This window comes from Protopterus annectens, chromosome 15.part0 (assembly GCF_019279795.1).
Source record: "Protopterus annectens isolate FY-2018-M chromosome 15.part0, PAN1.0, whole genome shotgun sequence".
Classification (NCBI taxonomy): domain Eukaryota; kingdom Metazoa; phylum Chordata; order Ceratodontiformes; family Protopteridae; genus Protopterus; species Protopterus annectens.
In genome coordinates, this window is record NC_056749.1 from 693,064,957 (window position 1) to 693,085,857 (window position 20,901).

A 20,901-nucleotide genomic window follows, 5' to 3' on the forward strand; every position below is an offset into this window, starting at 1 on the left:
AGAAACATCTTGTTCAGATGCAAAAACACATAAAGTGTCATACTTATTCTGCAAGGCTGGCATGACCTAAAAAACAACCTTGCAAATGAGTGCACCAAGGTTATCTACATAGTACACATTAAAGTTCAACTTTACTATAGTGCTTACGTTACCTATTATCCATAGATGCCTATGTTATCTATGTGCTTCACAAGCTATAATGGCAAACTAAAAACTAAAAGAAAAAAAATGTAAGGCAGCAAATACTGTGGTCAAGCTAATATTACAAAATAACAAATAATGTAGAACACCAGCAAGCACTGTTACATTCTTACATTGTAAATGGTAACTAAACAGTGTCAAAATAGAGTCACTGCAAATCAAGTATTCAGTATAAACAGGGGGTGTGCAGTTTTCACTATATAAAAAGTAACTGCTTGAAAAGTAACAAAGCTCAAAATCATAACAAAAAAAATGTCATTGATAGGTCTTCTTCATGGCCAAACCACTAATAAAAAGGCCATTGACTATAGCGATTTAGTTACTTATCAATTTGTTGAACAAGTAATTGCACTGGTGCCAGGGTAGAGTGACAAAAAATAAAGACAAAATAGAACATTTAATACAAATTTTACTGAAATAACAGAAAAATAGTACACAGAACATATATTTCATTGAAATGATTTTGTGATAAAATGTGAAGGCTGCCAGCCTAGCTAGCTAGAGTTTTGCAAAGAATTCTAGGTCATTGTAAATATTAATATAATCCACAGGCTTGTTTTTCAAATGTAAAAAAACTGTTATGTGCTGAGCTTTAAAAATGTAACCATAGTGCACCCTGCTGGAAGAAAGCAGAAATGTGTATAAACTCTATGCCTATGTAATAAATGTTTTCATGGTAGAAAACTGGGACATATAGAGTTAATCTGCAAACTCTAAGAAAATAAGCTGTTAAAAAATAAGTTTATTGCTTTGTGTGATCTCAAGATAAAAGACAGGATATCTGGGCTAGGAGCTTCTTTCTATTGTCTTAAAACAGAGATAATTATTAGGTTTCACATGTAAAGTGTCTTTTATTGCTGTGACTTCCTGGCAGCTACAGATTACAAAGAAATGTTAAATATTAAGTTCTGTGGGCCTGGGAAACTTAAGCAGAAGTGACAAGAATGATGTCATCTGAAATGACTCAGCAGTAATGTGTATTATCAATTTAAGAACTATCTCAAGAGAAAGAGATTACATTTTGTATTTGTTTATGAACCTGAGCAAATCAGCTCACCAGCACTTGCCTTGCTCTGTAAATAAGTTATTTAGATCAGCATTTCTCTTAGCAATAGACAGAAATAGCAAGAATAGTCTAGCTGTTTTCTATATGCATGTTAAACTGTCCTACAATGTTGTTTTAAATTATTTCCTGTGGTTTCTGAACTCTCTAGTGTCACTGTGTTGAATCCATGAGTATTGTCCTGTGTTTTTATTATTTATTATTAAATATTTTAAACCTTTTAACTGTGGCTGATTTGTGTAGAGATAATTTAAGGTATTAGAGTACTTGCATATATTTGGTGATACTGTACAAGCCACTCCAATAGCCTTGCTATTCATCACACTTACCATTTGGATACTAATAACATTGCACAGTAGAAATGGACACCCCTTAGTAAGGGCCTTTATAGTAGCTGATAAGGGTGGTTGGTGGCAGGTCGTACTACTGTATAGTCTGGACAGAAGGGGGCATAGCTGAAGAACCTGTGCCAGCCTTCCCCAGGAGTGTCTGTGTGTTTGTATATAACTCAAATCTCAAAGTGTGTGTGTGTCAGCTACTTGGGCAGGGACATGAAGCACTGGATGGACAGAGAGGGTGCTGGAGGTTTTGGCTTGACCACTCAGCTGAGATATGAACCCTATAGCTATGCCAATGGGGAGTCTTATTGGGGATCTGGAGAGAAAGGGAGAAAGCAGCCCTAGACTGACTGTGATCTCTGTGTGCTTTTAAGGGAAATTGTACTTTACTATGTGTGTACTTGTTATCCTCCCAGTGTGGACACCCCTCACTGGTGCTAGTGGTAAGGATTGAGGCTCTTTGATTACTGAGCCAGTGCATGGGCATCACATATTTAACAAAGATTACATAGCAAAACAAAAAAAAAAGACAATAAACCAATTAGCAACATTTTTAATGTGCAATAATTGTAACAGGATAGCGTAAGCTGCATTTTAGGAATACATGCGATATTCTTTCTTTACAGTAATTAGAAGAGAAATAGCAACAGAATAACTAATGCAAGGCTCTGCCTGCATTTATTAGTCTTAAAACTTGTTTTTATTTGCTTCTTTCATCCTCTGATGATTGAGCTTTGCCCTCCTAGTTGTTCTACTCACTCATTTCTTAGCCAGGGGGTGATATTCCTATAGCCCATTAATTCCCAGTCAGTGAAGGTCAAGGTGGCATTCACCCATTCCTTAGCCAGTGGATGAAAGCCCTAGAGTCCATTCATTCCCAGGCAGTGAAGGTCACGGTGCCACTCACCCATTCCTTAGCCAGTGGGTGAGAGCCCTACAGCCCGTTCATTCCCAGGCAGTGAAGGTCAAGGTGCTAGGAGCAGTTCCATCATTTTGAGAAGGATCTCATTGTTTTTTTTTTCTTTTGCAGACATAGTTCTCCATTCATGCTTACTAGTATCTAAAGTGGGGGGATGTAATGCCCCATTTTCCATGCATGGCACATCTGCATGTGATCAATTGACCCTGCTCCATTTGTAGACAAGCACCTCTACTTGACCTGTACACCACTGGGAATACTACCATGGACAGTGTGCACATAAGCATATGCTCCTTCACCCCAAGGAGATTCCTTCACCTTCCAACTCCAACAGGTGCCATGTCTATCATTCAAGCTAGAGCTGCCTGCATTATAGTCAGGGTTTAATTCTTCTACACCAGCAAAGTTGGCTATACTAGTAGTTAAAATACTATAAACAATTAAAGCAGGAACTTATAAGAAGAAAAAGAAGAAAAGTTAAGCTCAAAAGAAGTCATCCTCAGGAAAAATAAAACGCAGCACGTGGCTGAAGAGACTCAGGACTGTAATAAATATTTCCTTTAGACACTATTGAAGAATACAATTTTAAAAGCATCTGTTCTCAAAACTATGTGAAATACAGTCCAAAAATTGCAAATTCAAAATGTTGTACAGTAAAATCAAAGTCCAATTATGTGCTGATTATAGACTTCCAGATGACCCAAATCCAAAATAATAACAAAAATTAGTTCTCAAAAATTCCAAAATGCCAAAACAACATTCTGTTTCATCTGCATCAGCAAGATTCTCTGATTACTCTTCCCAGCAATATTTTCTGATTCTTCTTCTACCACAGAATTCCACCAAGTATTCAGTGGTCATGGACAGTGACAGGCAACTCAATTCTCCAATCCAAAATGTCCAACACAACATTTTCTGACCAAACATTTTACAGCTATGAACCATCTCTTTACTAGATTGTTAGATGTCATCTTTTCATAACATGTCATAACAGTTAGAGTAAAACAGGTCAAATGAGTGTCTAACACAGAACCAGTACTAGAGCAGCACTCCATGATTTAGCACAGAGATGTTGCCATCTTGGGAGCATCCTATATCACAAATAAGACTTATGTTTGTAGTTCCATGAGCATTCCTCAAGGAAATGAGGGCTTCAACATTGTATCTGCATGGTCAGAGAGATTTAGGGATAGTTCTGACCATGCAGATACATTGAAGATGTGTGCCATGTATATGTATATTGGTAATCTCCAGTGCAAACCATTATTTCCTAGGGAATAAACTTACAGTGCAAGCATCCGTTACATGAAATACAGCAATGTGTGTGTGGAACAACAGGGGATTAGTATTCAGTGTCTCAGAGCAGATGTTTCCACATGTGTGAATATGCAGTTTAGAAACCTAATAATAGCCCATCTCTCTCTGAATATTTCTAAATCCAGTCAGGGCAACTCCACATAGTTATAGAATTGGAGTCAAGACTGTGTCTAAATCATGACCAAAATTCTTATTTTATTCAATTGAAGCAAACAGACATGCCGTAAATACTGTCTTCTGCTGCAAGAAGCTGAATTCATATTTGACCCATTGTTTGCTGCAGTTCATCTCCAGTCCATTCCCTTTTCCTTAATCAAGTAAGACACTTTTCAGTATTCATGAAACCTATATTAATATGTATGAAAATGTTTTCTGGGTCAAACTTCAAAGTGTTTTTTGGTATTTAGCCCTATGTATTTAATAATTTCTGTCTAATATTACTTAAGCTTAATAAGGAAGAGATTTTCTCTTGGTCAGCTTTATTTTAATCTAACCATTTTATGTGCAGTAACTGATATTTCATAGACTCTATTCAGTGCTACATGCTACTAAAGTTTTTGGTTCTGAAAATTCATTTAAAGCAGATTCATGTCAATATGTCACTCACAGGTACACACTTTACAGCCACTAAAAGCAAAAAAGTCACCTCTATAGCAATATGTTTTAAAGAAACAAAATGAGCATACTTGTGCACCTCACGCACCCCTGTGCAACCCCACCCCCTGTGCAATCCACATATTCCTATGACTAAAATATACAAACTCAGAGGTCATATGTCATTAGGGATTAACAGACTGTACACTTACCTCTGAGATTCAACAAACCTGAAGTTAGCATTATGACATGCTTCCATAGTTGTAAACGTCAATGTTCTCACCATGATGTGAAGGCGTGAATAAACTTCTAACTCCTGTTTCAGACTACTACTATTCTTGTATTGTTTAAACTCTCTTGGGTCATACATATAACCATTCTTTTGGAAAGAAAAGCAATGTTGATTATGAAATTTCAGCCTTTAATTCACAGCACTTAATATAGACTTTAATTGCAGACTGCTGATTAGTGTTATTAGCTTCACTGCCTTTTGATGTAGTTAAATTAAATCTTGCTTGCTATTTTCTGTTTGTAACTGTTTTTAATTGACTTTGTAATCATTTTAATTGCTTACCAGTTGTTCATTTGTTTCACTTATCTTTATTTATTTATTTTATTTATTATTTGTTTAGGAGTTAAATGGCCTAGTCCAGTTGTCCATTTCAGACACAAAGACATGATTACTAATTTTGGTATTTTTGTAAAGACAAGAGGTTACAGTATGGCTGAGGTGCTAGGTGTTTGAATAAAGAGATTTCATCAGATACTTCTTGCTTTTTATTATTATTGTACATATTAATAGTTGTTCCCTACTCCAAGTACTTCCATATACGTTTTCTCTACTATCCTCCCAAAGCATCATATGACCCATTGGAAGTGCTATAGGTCATGGACATCTGAGAAGTTTTAATGTTTAAAAGTTCAGTATTTTCATGTTAGAACTCCATCAGTTATAGAGATGCTTTTTTTTATACTCCATAAGCAAACAGTATCTGACTAAACCTGTGTGGTTCATCCGCTGCAAACTTTATATCGAAAAATGTGAACAGCATAAGGGCCAAATGTAAAAACAAAATTGCGTGAATATTTCCAGATGTTAGAAGGTTCAGTATCTTCAGCAGTAGTTCTGCCACCAGTCCTTTCTGGAATTTGTCAGGGAAATCCTAAGGCACATATTTTAAGACTTGTACAGCCCCAGAGTAAGCTGCTGTAACACCTGTGGGGATTCAGTCCAGGAAGTGTGTCAAGGCAGATATTTATAGATTTGTTCAGCCCATTTAATTTGCTGGAACATTTTAGAAGCTGTGTGAATCTCTGGCATCAAACATGACCTAAGACTCGAGACAGCAGGACAGCAACACACAAAGGATCACTTAGCACAGCCCATTCAAAAAACAGGTCACAGCCATATAAAACCAGACTGTTCTGCCATCATACATGTTGTCCTTGTCAGGAAGAATTATTCATTCCTCCAAATAAAATTAGAATGGTAAATACTGCATGCTACCATTTTAAATTCACAAATGTATAATTCCTACCTATTTTTAATACTATAATATAAATTATGGAACTGTCACTATATGTCTAGCAATATCCTGTCCATCCAGACGAATGGTAACTGACTCTGTTCTATGGCAATGACTAGATGTCAGTCATATTGTAGTAAAAATTGTGTGTATTCCTCTGTTACAAGCTTCAATAAGCCTCCTGTTAGGGACATGTACAGTATCTTAGTTTCCTTATTATGTGCAGTGATTACTTAAGTTTGTAATTGCAGATACAGAAATATGATAATGGATAAAAAGCAGACACTTCTTATTATCTTTGCACAATCTAAATATTCAAAATGCAAACTCTGTAAACAAACTTAAAATAATCTGTGTGTCTTCTGTCCCAGATCTAATTTGAACTAAGTGATAAAAATCTGGCAGACACTGAGGTGTCATTCCAGATATTTTATAAGGCCCGATCCAGACCTTAACCAGGACTACCATACTAAGGCAATTTTTTTTTAAATTAGTTTGTTAACTCATGTTTTTCCCTGTTTATTATTTTTCCTTTTCACCCTGTATCCCAAGTTTCCTTAACAAATCGACATGTGTTCAATGAACAGAAAGCATGTAAATTTCCTTTTGCTGTATTTTAGAACTATTAATGAATTAACATTGCTGTCATAAACAGTACTGCAGAGGTTAACATTGTTGTCTTACACTGCTTAGTAATATGGCTCTCTTCTGGGATGAGTGCTTCTCTGTACAGTCTACATGTATTCCTTGAATCTCTGTGGATTTCTGCCTTGCACTCTGGTTTACCATCACATCCCAAAGACATTTAGGTAAGTGAGGTGGTGAACCTCCAATCTGTCCATGGGAGGGGTGTGTGTGTGTGTGTGTGTGTGTGTGTGTGTGTGTGTGTGTGTGTGTGTGTGTGTGTGTGCGCGTGTGTGTGCGTGTGTGCGTGTGCATGTGTGTGCGTCTGTGTGTGTGTGTGTGTGTGTGTGTGTGTGTGTGTGTGTGTGTGTGTGTGTGTGTGTGTGTGTGTGGTTGTGTGAGCATGTGTGTGTGAGACTGTGTGAGCATGGGCTTGGGTGTGTGACTGCATGTCCCTGTGTGTGTTTGTGTAAGGGTGAGTGTGTGTGCAAATTATGTGTATGCCTGTAGGTGAGCATGTGTATCATGTGTGCATTTGCTTGTGTGTGTGTGTGTGTGTGTGTGTGTGTGTGTGTGTGTGTGTGTGTGTGTGTGTGTGTGTGTGTCCATGTGTGTGCATGTGAGTGTGCCTGTGTGTGTGTGTGTGTGTGTGTGTGTGTGTGTGTGTGTGTGTGTGTGTGTGTGCGTGTGTACGTGTGTGCATGTGTGCGTGTTTGTGTGCATGTGTGTGTATACAGGCTCCTGCCCATGTGCGTGTGTGTGTATGTGTGTACATGCTCCTGCATGTGTGTGTGTGTGTATGTGTGTGTGTGTGTGTGTGTGTGTGTGTGTGTGTGTGTGTGTGTGTGTGTGTGTGTGTGTGTGTGTGTGTGTGAGAGAGAGAGAGAGACTGTTTCCTTTCTTCAAGATGAAGCACATCTAGTGTTCGGTTTCTAGAAAAGGTCATACACCATTTTTAGTTGTATTTAAAATGTCTGTACTCTGCCTATGTTTTAATGCACTCAAACCTCTAAATGGGATTTTAATATATCTCTGTAAAAGAGATAAGTTCTGAGAATGAAGTTATTCAAAGTTGAAATACAAAGTATGCAACATACTCCTGTCCAGAAATCCAGAACACATAGCCAGGTAATAATTTATGGAAGCACGTAGGGCAAAATCAATGTAAGCAAATGACTGCATAATAGTAGGGAGATGAAGAAGTGTAGTCTAATGTGTGTTTAATGGCATGACATTGAGAAAAGGGAAAGCAGGTCAAGAATAATAGTCATTCTGACATGGAGTCTTCCAGGTCTTGTGTCTACATATGAAAACAAAAAACATCCTGAAATTTTCAGCATTCAAAAAAAACAATGATAAGAGAAGTAACAATGATAGAGCAGCAGCAGCACCAACATAGTTCAGCTGGCAGTTTCCTGGCTGCACATTAGAAAGGTATGTGCAGTACGTGTGGAACCTACAGAAGATATCCTTCCACCAGATGACAGATCAACAGCTACAGGATGACTGTTGTAGGGGCAGAGCCATAATACAGTTGTTTGTTGACCTGTATGGAGCACAGAGTTGATTGGAGGAATGCTTGGACTTCCACTTCCCTCATAGACCAAGGTATGTGCAACTTTTAGTATAGAACCTATGAAAATCTTGCAGGGGCAAACTGAAGACATGTGGGTAAAGCACAGGTCAGTCCATATAATCATCTATACCTTTATCAATAAATTGCTGTTACTGAATGACCACATGTATTTGTCCAAAACAACAGGTGAGATAGCCACTATCAGGCATGCCTCTTATAATATCCACCTACCCACAATACTGGAAGCCATAGATTGCGCACATGTGGCAATAAAGGCTGCACCTAGCATCCATGGACAGTGTTACATCAATGAGTATGGCTTCTATGCAATCAGCTGCTAGGTAATCTGCAGTGTATAGGGGCTGATTACCAATGTGCCAGTGTGTCTACACGGCACTCTAGCAGGGCTAATGATTCCCTCATATGGCAAACAAGTCACTTGAATCACTACTTTCCAAAGGTGACATCACATAGAGGAAATTAATAAGAAAATGCAGACACCCAGGTGTACCCGCATAACCACAGACACAAATAATATGTACGCAACTCTCATCCCTCCTTTCATCTCACCCCTCAATCTCTACTGTCTTGCAGGTTATGCAGTTAAGCCCCCTGTAGCCCTAGTTGATCATGCCCAAATAAAACCTATGAAGCATGCCTGAATATCAATACTTTTCCACCCACAATAAAACCAGGAATGTTTGTAGCATGGTGGAATATCAATACTTCTCCATCCACTGTAATACCAGGAATGCTTGTAGCATGGTGGAATATCAATGCTTCTCCATCCACAGCAAACTAGGAATGCTTGTAGCATGGCCAGATATCAATACTTCTACACCCACAATAAAACCAGAAATGCTCGTAGCATAGCTGAATATCAAAACTTCTCCAACCACAATAAAACCAGGAACGCTTGTAGCATGGCTAAATTTCAATACTTTTCTACCCACAATAAAACCAAGAATGCTTGTAGCATGCCAGAATATCAATACTTCTCCACCCACAATAAAACTAGGAATGCTTGTAGCATGTCAGAATATCAATTCTGTCTACCCACAATAAAACCAGGAGTGCTTGTAGCATGGCTGGATATCAATACTTCACTCACAATAAAACCAGGAATGCTTATAGCATGGCAGAAAATCAATACTTCTCCACCCACAATAAAACCAGGTATGCTTGTAGCATAGGGAAAATCAGTACTTCTCTAACCACAATAAAACCAGGAATGCTTATAGCATGGTGGAATATCAATATTTCTCCATCCACAATAAAAACAGGAATGTTTGTAGCTTAGCTGATTATCAATACTTCTCTACCCACAATAAAAACAGGAATGCTTGTAGCATGGCTGATTATCAATACTTCTCCACCCACAATAAAACCAGCAATGCTTGAAACATGGCTGAATATCAGAACTTCTCTACCTACAATAAAACTAGGAATGCTGTTGTTTGACTTGATGAACTCCTGATTCTAGACGTCTTGGGTGGGATACTGACATTTACTCCCACCTCGGCCTACCAACTCTCTATGCTGCATGCTTCATAATATGATCCCATGGATGCTGTCCTTCCTGCTGCTTCCAGAAGCAGGAAGGACAGCATCCATGGGATACTGACATTTACTCCCACCTCAGCCTGCCAACTCTCTATGCTGCATGCTTCATAATATGATCCCATGGATGCTGTCGTTCCTGCTTCTGGAAGATCATAACATGGCTGGCAGGTCAACATCAGTGGTACCCCCACCACTGCAGCAGCGGTATGACCTGTTGCAACCATAATTATATTGTCCAGTAAGGACAGCAGGGAAGGTGACAGCTGTACAACATCCAGTCCCCCCAGACATCATTGCACAAAAAATATGGCAGTACAGCTTAAGCAGGAAAGTCTAGATTACATACATGCTCACCGGCATGTACACAGTGAATGTTTTTTTAAACTCCTTTATTGAATTGTCACTTGTGACATAGGTAAACTTACCTTTATATAAAAGCAAACAGACCGTATTAACAAGCTTACATTTACAAGCATCATGCATCACACATATTGTTATATATCATATAATCTAAGCAATATTATATAAATTATTCACTGACTGCCCTCTCTTAAACCCCATTCCTCCTCCAAGCCATTTTCTGCATGAATTGTTCCAAAAATTTCCATTTTTTTAAACGAGAAACATCTTTATTAAATTTTCACTTATGACACAAGCAATCATACAGTTGTATAAATAAAAACAAACCATAGATTATTATTTTTAGTTGCAAACATTATACATTACTTATAACCTCTCTAGTCATTATCAGTCAAACATTACATAGCTCATTCAAATCCTGCCTTCTTTTAAACCTCATCCCTCCTCCAAAACATTATTCTGCAGGTATTGTTCCCATCATTTTCATTTTTCCTGTGTAATTTGCTTCCACCCTTTAACATCCCATTTCCAGTTATTTTATCTCTGTTACTATATTCACTGCTTCTATTACAGTTGATTTAGACTTTGATTTCCATTTTCTACTAATTGCTTTTTTAGCAGCCACCATAATTAGACTCAGCAAGGCTTTGCTATGTCTAGGCAATTCTGATTCTGTATCATAGCTCAAAAAATCATTTCCTTAGTTATACCAATTTGCTCACCCAGTATTTCTGCTAGAGATGTCTGCAGGAAATTTTACAGCCTGCCAATTCATTACAGTTCAAAAAATATGTTCTCAATTATTTATTTCTTCCTGAACACACCTCCAACATTTGCTATCCACCTCAGGAAAATTCTTTGGAGTATACAGGGGGTGTAAAAATACCTGTGTAAACATTACCAAGCAAAGATCCTAAATCTTCAAGACTCTGTTGCATATTTGGGAGTCATACATATATTTCCCCATATTTTCTTTGCAAACTACTTATCCAGCCTTTCTTTCTTTCCAATCCTTTCTATCCTCCTCTGATTGATTCTTATAGTTATCATGCAATATTTTATATGCCCTGCCAATTATCCCTTTTTAATAGCAGCTTCTGCTCCAGATTATACTAAAATCGTAACCAGTGCTCGTCTGTTGCTTAGGATCTATTTCTTTCTTTTTGCCAACACTCTGACAGTTCCCATTCTATTACTTTTGTCTATTTGCTCACAATTCCTTAGATCTTTAGCCAGTTTTCTCTACTAAATTTCACCCCCTCCTCCCTATTGTCTGTATCCCTAATGCAGTCTTCCCTACTGACAGAATCTTCTTTCCTCATTCCCATGTTGGTTTAATTCTTAGAATATTTTCTGCTGCTTTATGAGTACAATATTCTGTATGGCTATTGTTATTCTCCTTAAGGATCTGCATCCAAAATCTCATTGTTTCTTGAGCTTCCCCACTGTGTCATCAGCCTCCCTTTCCACTTTGACTTATAGTTTTCTACTTATGCTGTGTATAGGAGCCTTAACAGTGTAGCTCTGAAATACCCCTTCAAATCAGGTAATCCCAAACCACCTCATTCTGTTTGGAAGGATCAGCTCATCACCCTTGACTCTTACCACCCCCGCCCCCAGATAAAATCCTTCAACTGTTTATTAGTTGCAGCTTCTCTTGTAGTTGTTAAAAATATGCCTGACCTATGTATAAAACTAAAGGGACTAAAAACATTTTGACTGGTTATATCTATATATATATATATATATATATATATATATGTATCCATAAAACAGAGCTTCCAGTTTCTCAATTTTTTGTATTCTATTTCACTTAAGCTCTTCCCCAAAATCCTTAGCTGCCATAACAGAATCATTTTTAATCCATACTCCTAAGCATTTCATTTTGTTATGTCCCCATAAATGCGGGTATTGCTGAACCAGTTCATGTGTGGGAGCATAGTTTACAGCTATTGCCTTTGTTTTATCTTCTTTAATTTTGTATCCCAAAAAGACTTGAACCTGTCTCAAAATGCTCCACAACACTGAAATGTCCTTTTCTGATTTTATCAGGTATAAAAATAATATCATCTACAAATAAAGCCAGGTTTTCTTGACTACCATACCAATTATATCCTTGAATTTCTGAGTGCCTTATTTTTTTTGCCAGTGGTTTTAAATATAACACTAATAACAAAGAGGAAGGTGGAACCCTTGCCTGGTTCCTCTGCTCAGAGAGAACTTATCAGAGAGGAACTCACCCACTTTAAGTTTTGCTTCCAGTCCCTCATATATCCTCATTATCAGCCTTATAATTTTATCAGGAAATGCAAATCCCTCCATTGCCCTACCCATGAAATCACAGCTTACTCTGTCAGATGCTTTCTCTGCATCGAGACCCAATGACAACAGTGGTATGTTCTCCCATTCTGGTTCTCTTTGGATTAACCTTGTTCTGTTAATGTTGCCAAATGTTTACCTCCTCTCCACAAAACAACAGGTGGGAAAGTACCAGTGTCTCATTTTTATTTCATTACCCTGCATTTTTATTTAAGTTTTTATTGGTATGTGACCTGAAATAGTTATTTGGATGTATATTAAAAATGTTCAGTTAAAAAAAATTGTTCCTGTGGACTATAATTTCTGGCTTACCTGGCCCAGTTTTGTACCTTGGGGAATAATATGTAAATTTACTCTGAATTCCTACTACTGAATTCACATCTTTCATGCCAAACATTTTCATAAATTTCTTAAACCATCTACCCTCTTTTGTTATATTTTCCCTTCTGGGCCCCCAGATACATCCTCACTGCTGCAAATCAAATTCCATTCCCCACCTATAAGTAATATTCCCTGCTGAAAGCTGATTGTCTCCCAGAATTTTATTAAGCTCCGTTATAGCAGTCTTAAGTAGAATACAAATACATGCCAGTATAATCCTCCTCCCTAGCCCTTAGTACTATACATCTACCATTATTATCTTTTTTTCCTCTTTACTTACTATTAAATTTCCTCTTGCAATTGATATAAGTACTCTCCTTATCATTTGTCCCAGATATTCTGCTGAAAAAACATCCTGAAATCCATTATTTCTCAAATTCACATGCTTAGATCTTTCCAAATGTGTCTCCAGTACCGTAACTATTTGCACTCTACATTTTTATATAGTTCACTACTCTTTCTTTTTAGTATATATCTGTGATACAATTCACATTTAAAGATAGTACAGAAAGTGTCATTATTCAATATTATTATTCCCACCCATGTATAACAGCTTTTTTTTTTTAAAATGTCTACTTTCAGCTTTTTTGTTACATGCATATACTAATGTTTGGCAGGCTGCTCCCTTAAACAGTTGTTACTTATCATATCCATTTAAACCAATTTCATATCTTACAAAACTTTTTGTTTTAGTAAAAACCCTCAAGCAAAAAAAAATCAAGCAGCCATAAAACTTATTAACTTAATACTAACACAAAAAGCTATGGACATACTCAAATATTGAAGTTTAACACTCCTAATAGGAACAATTATCCCAGACTGATGGCCACATGCAGAGGCTTGGATTAACCTATAAGGAAAGTTATCCATGTTAAGACACATGGTACAGCCTGTGCTTCAACTTCCACTAAGTGCTGTCTGTTTTTCTCATCTTTATTCCTCTCCCATATTAGAATAAAAAACACTTAAATGCTTTCAGAAGACATTATCTCCTAACCATTGAAAGAAAGAGGCATTCTATTTTATTGTCTCCATAGATAATGTGAAAACCAGATACACAGTTGCCTCTACTATAAGCACTCATTTATTTGGTAGAGGAAAACTTTTTTATTATATTCAGTGTCCTTTTTTTTATTTATTTTCTTCCCCTTAAAACTTGTTACTACATCAAGCCAAGGGCCTTAATCCAGTCATTCCCCTATGCAAGAGTAAGAAGATGCATATCATTTTTTCTTGTATAATGTTCTTTTGTCCACACTTTTCTTCTCTTTTTACATTAGAGTGCCTATATTTCTTAAAACTGAACAAAGAGAAAGAAAGAAGAATGGAAAAAACATAGACAATTGTTTACTTTAGTATCCCTTATTACACTCGAAAATAACTGATAATGTTTTACTTTACAGCATGCATGTTATATCATGCATTATAAAAATACTACTGTTAACAACAAAATTTTGTTTACAGTTAACTCTTTCTTCCTTCTTTCCCTCACTTAAATCTTCTTCCAAACATTAATTACATGAAGTATGACATATGCTTTGGAGTCCTATACAAGTTAATGAAAGTACAAAGAAGTCCAGTATTCCAGGTTTTCTTGTTCTGTTATTTTTCACAAGCACAATTAATGCTTTTTAATTCCACATTTATTTGCCAGTTTCCAAGTTGCTGGAATTCTTCCTGTTGATCTCCATCTCCCAAATCCAGTCTCTGCTTAATTTCCAATGTACTCTTGGTTCTTCTAGTCAACTCTTGTGCCTTTTTCTGTCTCTCAAGCATTTTCATTTAAAAGACTTGAAACAGTTTCACTGGTATGGTCTCTTTATGGACTTTATTATTAGAAGAACCAGAAAAAGAAATTCCTTTTGTTTGAATACTCACTTTTTTTTGGACAAACTTTTGTACTTCATCTTTAGCATGTTCTGCATCAAAAATGATTTTGTCCGTTCAGAAAAGAATATTCTGAAAACAGCTGGATACAGCAGATTGTATCTCATGGAATAAATTTACTCCACTTCTGCCTGCTGTACAGAAAGTAATCATTTTCCACAAACACTATTTTAGTACATTGTACTTCTGTCATGGTTTTGTCAGAATAATCTTTTTCTGCTAATAGGATTGCACCTTTACTATTAAAATTCTAGACTGCTTTCTCATGACCAGATTTGGAGCATACCTGTGATGTGCCCTTTCAATTAATAGCTCCTACAGTGGCATACCAGTCCAGTTGCTTATTTCTACTTTCATAAAATTAGTTCAGTATCCTTCCAGATTTTCTGGTAATGCAGAAAATCTCTGGTTTTCCCTATGTGCTCTGTCATCTAATTCTACCATTTTTAAAACATCTCTTCTTGGGAAGTGTCATACTCAGCCAGCCTTTTCTTCATTTCATCCTCTGATTTTTGCAGTTTTATCACCTCAATCTGTTTAAAGCTTTTTAGTTTCTTTTATTTTTCCAGCCTTTTGTTATTTGAGTTCAGTGTTTTATTTATTTTAATCATCTCAGAGTACATTTGACTTATTTTTCCTCTAGATAACTGGATGTCATGTCGTGTGGAGCTTGCGCTGCTTTTTGTTGAATAGCCATAGAACTCTTCCCAGTCAGTGTTTTCTCCTTGCCTTTTTTTCCTTATATTTTTTATTAAAATATTCCAATAATAACAATAAAACAATGCATGAAATTATTCAAATAAATCAACTACATAACTATTTACAAAAGTCTAGATCAAGATGATCATTATACATATATAATTAAAACATTAATATTTTTCAAGTAAATCACTTAATTATTTCCAAGCAATATATTGATTTGTAGTGTTAGGAGTTTTCATCTTAATGGTTAAGAATTCCTTTTTGTAGACATTTCTAACTAAATATGTAAATTAAGTTAATAATATAACAGATTTACACTTCCAGTTTTTTGTGATTACTTTCCTTGCAATAGCTAGAATACCCCATAGAAGAGGCACGTCATTCTTAGAATAACTTCTGGAATTAGAGTGTTGAACAAAATGAAGGAATTTGTAATTACACACACATTCTCCTCACCTTTTGTGATTGATTTTATTTCAGTTTTTCTGACTTCATTTTTTGCTGGCATCCAGGCAGTGCACATACTAGCCAGTTACTGAAATGTACCCAAAAATACAAGTTCACTGGTTTTGTTTTCTGAGTTTCTGTTTTCACACTGGGGAGAGCTGAAATTAAGCTGATACTCAATGTGCAGCCATCTTGGAAGTCTTATGCAATGCATGCTTGAGTCGCATTGTACATCAGACATTTCCTACACTAGACAGAAAGAAGTATACACAGAATCACTGGAATGAGTGCTATTGCTGTCAAGGATGGCATTTTCCATTAAGTGGGTGATGGTGCTATTATGGGCCTGTACTGTGGGGGCACTGTGTTGTAGAGTTGTGAGGGAGGCATCACATGCAACAGGGCCATTGAGGTATTTAGATGTCATTGGCCCTCATGCCCACTAGAAGAAAGATATGGCAGAAGTGGTGAAACTAGATATGTAAGATTCACCACAAATGAACCACCCCATCCAGAGAGGGCTAGTGGTATAACCAGTCCAATATTGGAATGGAATGCCTTTATCCCAACCATAGCAGATGCAGAAAGTGGTCCTACAGTGGTCATTCAATGCTGCCGCCAAGGGTACACAAGTTTGCCCACACACACACACACACACACACACACACACACACACACACACACACACACACACACTAGGCTAGTGGCCTCCTTTCAAGGGAAACACAAGGTAGTATTTATAATGACTAGGAGAAGTTTAGCCAGGACAATGAGGAACTTCCATTGCTATTTTCCCTCATGGTGATATCATAGTGGGTGATAGGGAGGTTGTGGTATTGAGCAAGAAGATGGGGCAATGATAGTGGCAAATTTCAAAGAATCAGTGAATTGTAATAGTCACTCATTAAGTGTTTGGAGTGGATGAAGTACCATCAGATGAAAATTTAAAGCACTTATGTGAGTTGAATCTCCCAAAAAAACAGCAGTTAGAATAAGACAAATAATGATAAAACTTGATTTTCAGGAAAATGTGTAATGGTAAAGATGATACTCAATGTGCATAAACGTCATCTGGTGCATGTAGTTCCTGTTTGGCACTTCATCAGAACAATGTTGAAGAATATTACATTTTCATATGGACTTGTGAAATGTGGGACATTCAAACACTCAGTATTAATTAACTATTTATCAAAATTGCTAGCTGTGAGAGTAACTTCAAAGACCGACACAAGGTATGGGATCACTTTTTCATACCACCTACTGCATGTCTTTGGAATATGGGAGTAAACCAGAGCACCAAGTGAAAACCCTCACAAACACAGGGAAGATATGCAGACTCTGGACAGAAGGCAACCAGCCAAACATCGTACCATGGAACCTCTTACTGTGAGGTGACAGCACTATCTGCTGCACCACTGTGAAACCCATCAGTGCTAAATAAATGTAGTACACATTTTACCATTACATCCAAGACTATTTTAAGTTAATTAGACAGAGTAACATTTTTTAAAATAATGAAATAGTTGCATAGGTAAGTTTATTCAAAGATAATGCATACTTCAAGTAGTAAACTCATTGGTTACTTTGAGAAAAAACTAATACCCAAAAATCTCAAGGTGGTCACAATAGACCCACACCAGAGCAAAACAGTGAATCAAAAGAAATAGCAATAAAGTAAAAACTAATTATAAACTTTAAGCACTTTCGTCCCTTGAAACTGGGACTTCATCAGAACATTACAGACTAGATAAGAATAGGTTTAAATAGACATTTTGAAAAGCACCTTGCTTGAATCCAAAAGTAAAAAATCCTCTTCAATTAATTAATCTGTATTAAAGAACACACACTCTAGAAGCATAACTTGCTCTATTACTATATAAACGTCACCATAAAAAAACTATATATGTGTGTATGTATGTGTATATATATATATATATATATATATATATATATATATATGGGATCCGGACAAATGCTCGACTAGCATATGTCCGAATCACAAAACAACGAACACACATACACGAAAGCGCTTAACATCGACAAGTGCTTCCGTGTATGTGTGCCTGTTTCATAGATCAGACTATTGCCCCATCAGATTATGATTTTTCGCCTTTGTTCCCATGACTCCATCTAACATTAGGCAAAACTTTTGCTAGTATAAAAAATAAAACTGCATTATGATCAGGACAGGCAAGTTTGTGTTTATATAAAGCATTGTAGAGGTTTTTATATCCTAAAATTTTTATACAGGCATTTTTAGTGGCCTTTCAGTTTTTTCTAACATAAAAACTGTGACAAAAGTCACAGAAGGCAAGCTATACTACTCTTGAAGAGTTACAATCACATGTACAGTGCTTCTTGGTTGCTTTATTGCATTGACCATGAATATAAGATTTTTGGGGTAAATACCTACATGAAAAAAATGTCCTGTTTTAAAAAAGCCTAGTTTTGGGTACACATGTGTTCAGACAGGAGGGCATGCTTTTGTCAAGATCAGGGAAGATCATTTTTGTAGCAGATATTTGCAACATTTGACAAACACTGGGCAGGATTTTTGTTAGGTCAAGAATTTAACAGTTCACAGGTAGCAACATACGATGCATCCCTTATGGCTATTAATGCTAGGAACATTAATAATAAAGTTATTTTATTGAAAAATTTGCTACATTTCCACAAGACTGATGTTATTGTTTGTAAAACATTGTTAAAGAACAATGACTAGAAACCAGTTCTGTCAGGGTATAAATGTTTTTACTATAACAGACATTACAACAAAAATCAGGTGGCAATGGTATGGTAGGGATTAAAGAGAGTTATGAGACCTGTGATTATTGCATGCTCAATGATAACACCAATGCAATTGTTGGAGTGTATAGACTACCAAAGTCAAGAGCTGATGACCTGGAGGAATTCGTACATTTCTTGCATGAAACACAGGAGGGAAGAATAATATTTGCTGAGGACTTAAATTTACCAGAAACAGATTGGAATAATATTGATTCAACAACATTAGCAAGGAAGTTATTCACAATGTACGTTCAGTTACAACAATTGCTTCAGACTGTAAAAAACAACCAGGGAATGGAAATACTTCACATTGTTTGTGTTCTTACAGAAACTTCAAGTCAAGTTTTGCCACCATTAATGTGCAGTGATCATGGGGTTATAAAGGTTAATTTGTTGCTAGATAATTCTGCCAAATTGAAATCTAAACCAATGCACAGAAGATTAGTTACAGATTATATGAAGCAAAACAATCACTATGTAAAACTAACTGGAGTGAGGTGTTCAGTGGAAAAACTGCAGATGGAATGTGAAAAGTTTTGAAAGAGAAACTGAGTGAAAAAAATAAAAAAAAATGTTATCATCAGGATCTAACCGTACAAAGTCAGGGGAATATACTTCCATAAGAACAAGATACCTGATTAAGGTGAGAGACAAACATATAACAAATGGAAGAGAGGTGGAACTACAACTTTGGAAAATGAAATAAACAAGCTGGACTCCAAAACAAATTAAGCACAGTGTGAGACAAGATCAAGGAAAAATTTGAAGAAATGTCTACAATGATATTGAGCATAATATGAAACTTCTTTACAGATACATAAGATGTGGAAAGAGTAAAGACATACAAACTGATAAACTGTGTGTAGATTTTAAAATTTATTGTCAGACACAACATATTATAGATCTAGTTACAAAATATTATGCAAAACAGTTTGGATCCACAAAGAAGATGATAAGTCATCCTAGTGACATCCAGGTAACCTCAGATACTGGAATCAAATTAGATTATATCGAAACAGAACTGCACAAACTGGATCCAAAGAAAGCGCAGGGAGGAGACAGAATTAGTAATAATGATCTAAGAACACTTCAGCAAGAACTTACAGTACCATTATATCTATTATTTTCTAGGTCATATAAACATGGCAGATTCCTCAAGATTGGAGAAGTGCTTATTAAACCTGTCTTTAAGAGAAAAGGGAATATAGACCCTTAAGTCTACTTTCATGTTGTAGAAAAATAATGGAGAAAGTAATATTGGATAAGTTATTGCCAGAATTGGATAGGCTGGGATTTGAAACCATATATTACCATGCTTATGTTGAAAATAGATATACTGCCACCTGCACCTGTAACATGATGATCTGTAACAATATAACAGCTATGAATGACAAAATGCGCTGTGATTAATTTATATAGATTGAACTTCAGCATTTGACAGGGTCATGCACAAAACACTGATCAATAAATTAAAACAAATGGGTTAGAGTCAGTGTGTCCCATAGGGGTCTGGCTATGTTTTTACTTGTTTAGATTGTTTCTTTCAGACCTAACTTTTTTATCTGAGGTATTCTACTGTCTATATGCCAAAGAAGCAAAACTGGGTAAACTGATTACATGCATTACAAATAAGGAATGTCTACAAAAGAACTTGACTAAATAGATTATGTTGACCCAGAAGAATAATATGCTGATAAATGCATCAAAAACTAAACATGTTAGATTTGGGAGACATAAATTGAAAGGTAAATATTTTAAACAGCACACAGTGATTGAGAATGTAGGTTCATTTAAGGACCTGGGCATATGAGTAGATCTAACATATGGATTTTGAAATCCTATACAAAGGAAGAAAATATTCAGGCATTTCAGGCATTTCAAACTGCCTTAGCTAGACATAACTTAAGAAACACATCACCAAGTGAATATTCTAAATTAAGCAGAAAGAAAAAGTTTTAAAATTATTTAGCTCTCATCTTATGAAAAGAGTAAAAATAGATGAATGGTTATTTTGGTAAACTCTTTTTAAAGAAAGTCAAAACGTATTTATTCCTTTGCAGATAAATATGATCTTTTGGTTGCTGTTAATATGATTTTTGGGAACTGTTTTACCTTTCTTTTTACTTATTTTTATCTTGGATTACCCATCAGTAGATTCATGTACATAGGCTAGCCCCTGGCAGTGCGAACCTTGGCTCTAGATGATCTGTTGAAGTGACACTCTGACCCCATGTGAAAAAATGGGAAAAGAAGGTGTGGATGGATGAATGGATGGATTTAAGATAAATACTGTTTGT

At 36.3% G+C, this 20,901-nt stretch overlaps 1 long non-coding RNA gene across 1 annotated transcript in view; it reads right to left on the bottom strand.

The window, feature by feature from the left end:
• Positions 1–20,901, bottom strand: part of LOC122789661 — a 367,127-nt gene that overhangs the window by 207,936 nt on the left and 138,290 nt on the right. The window lies entirely within an intron of this gene.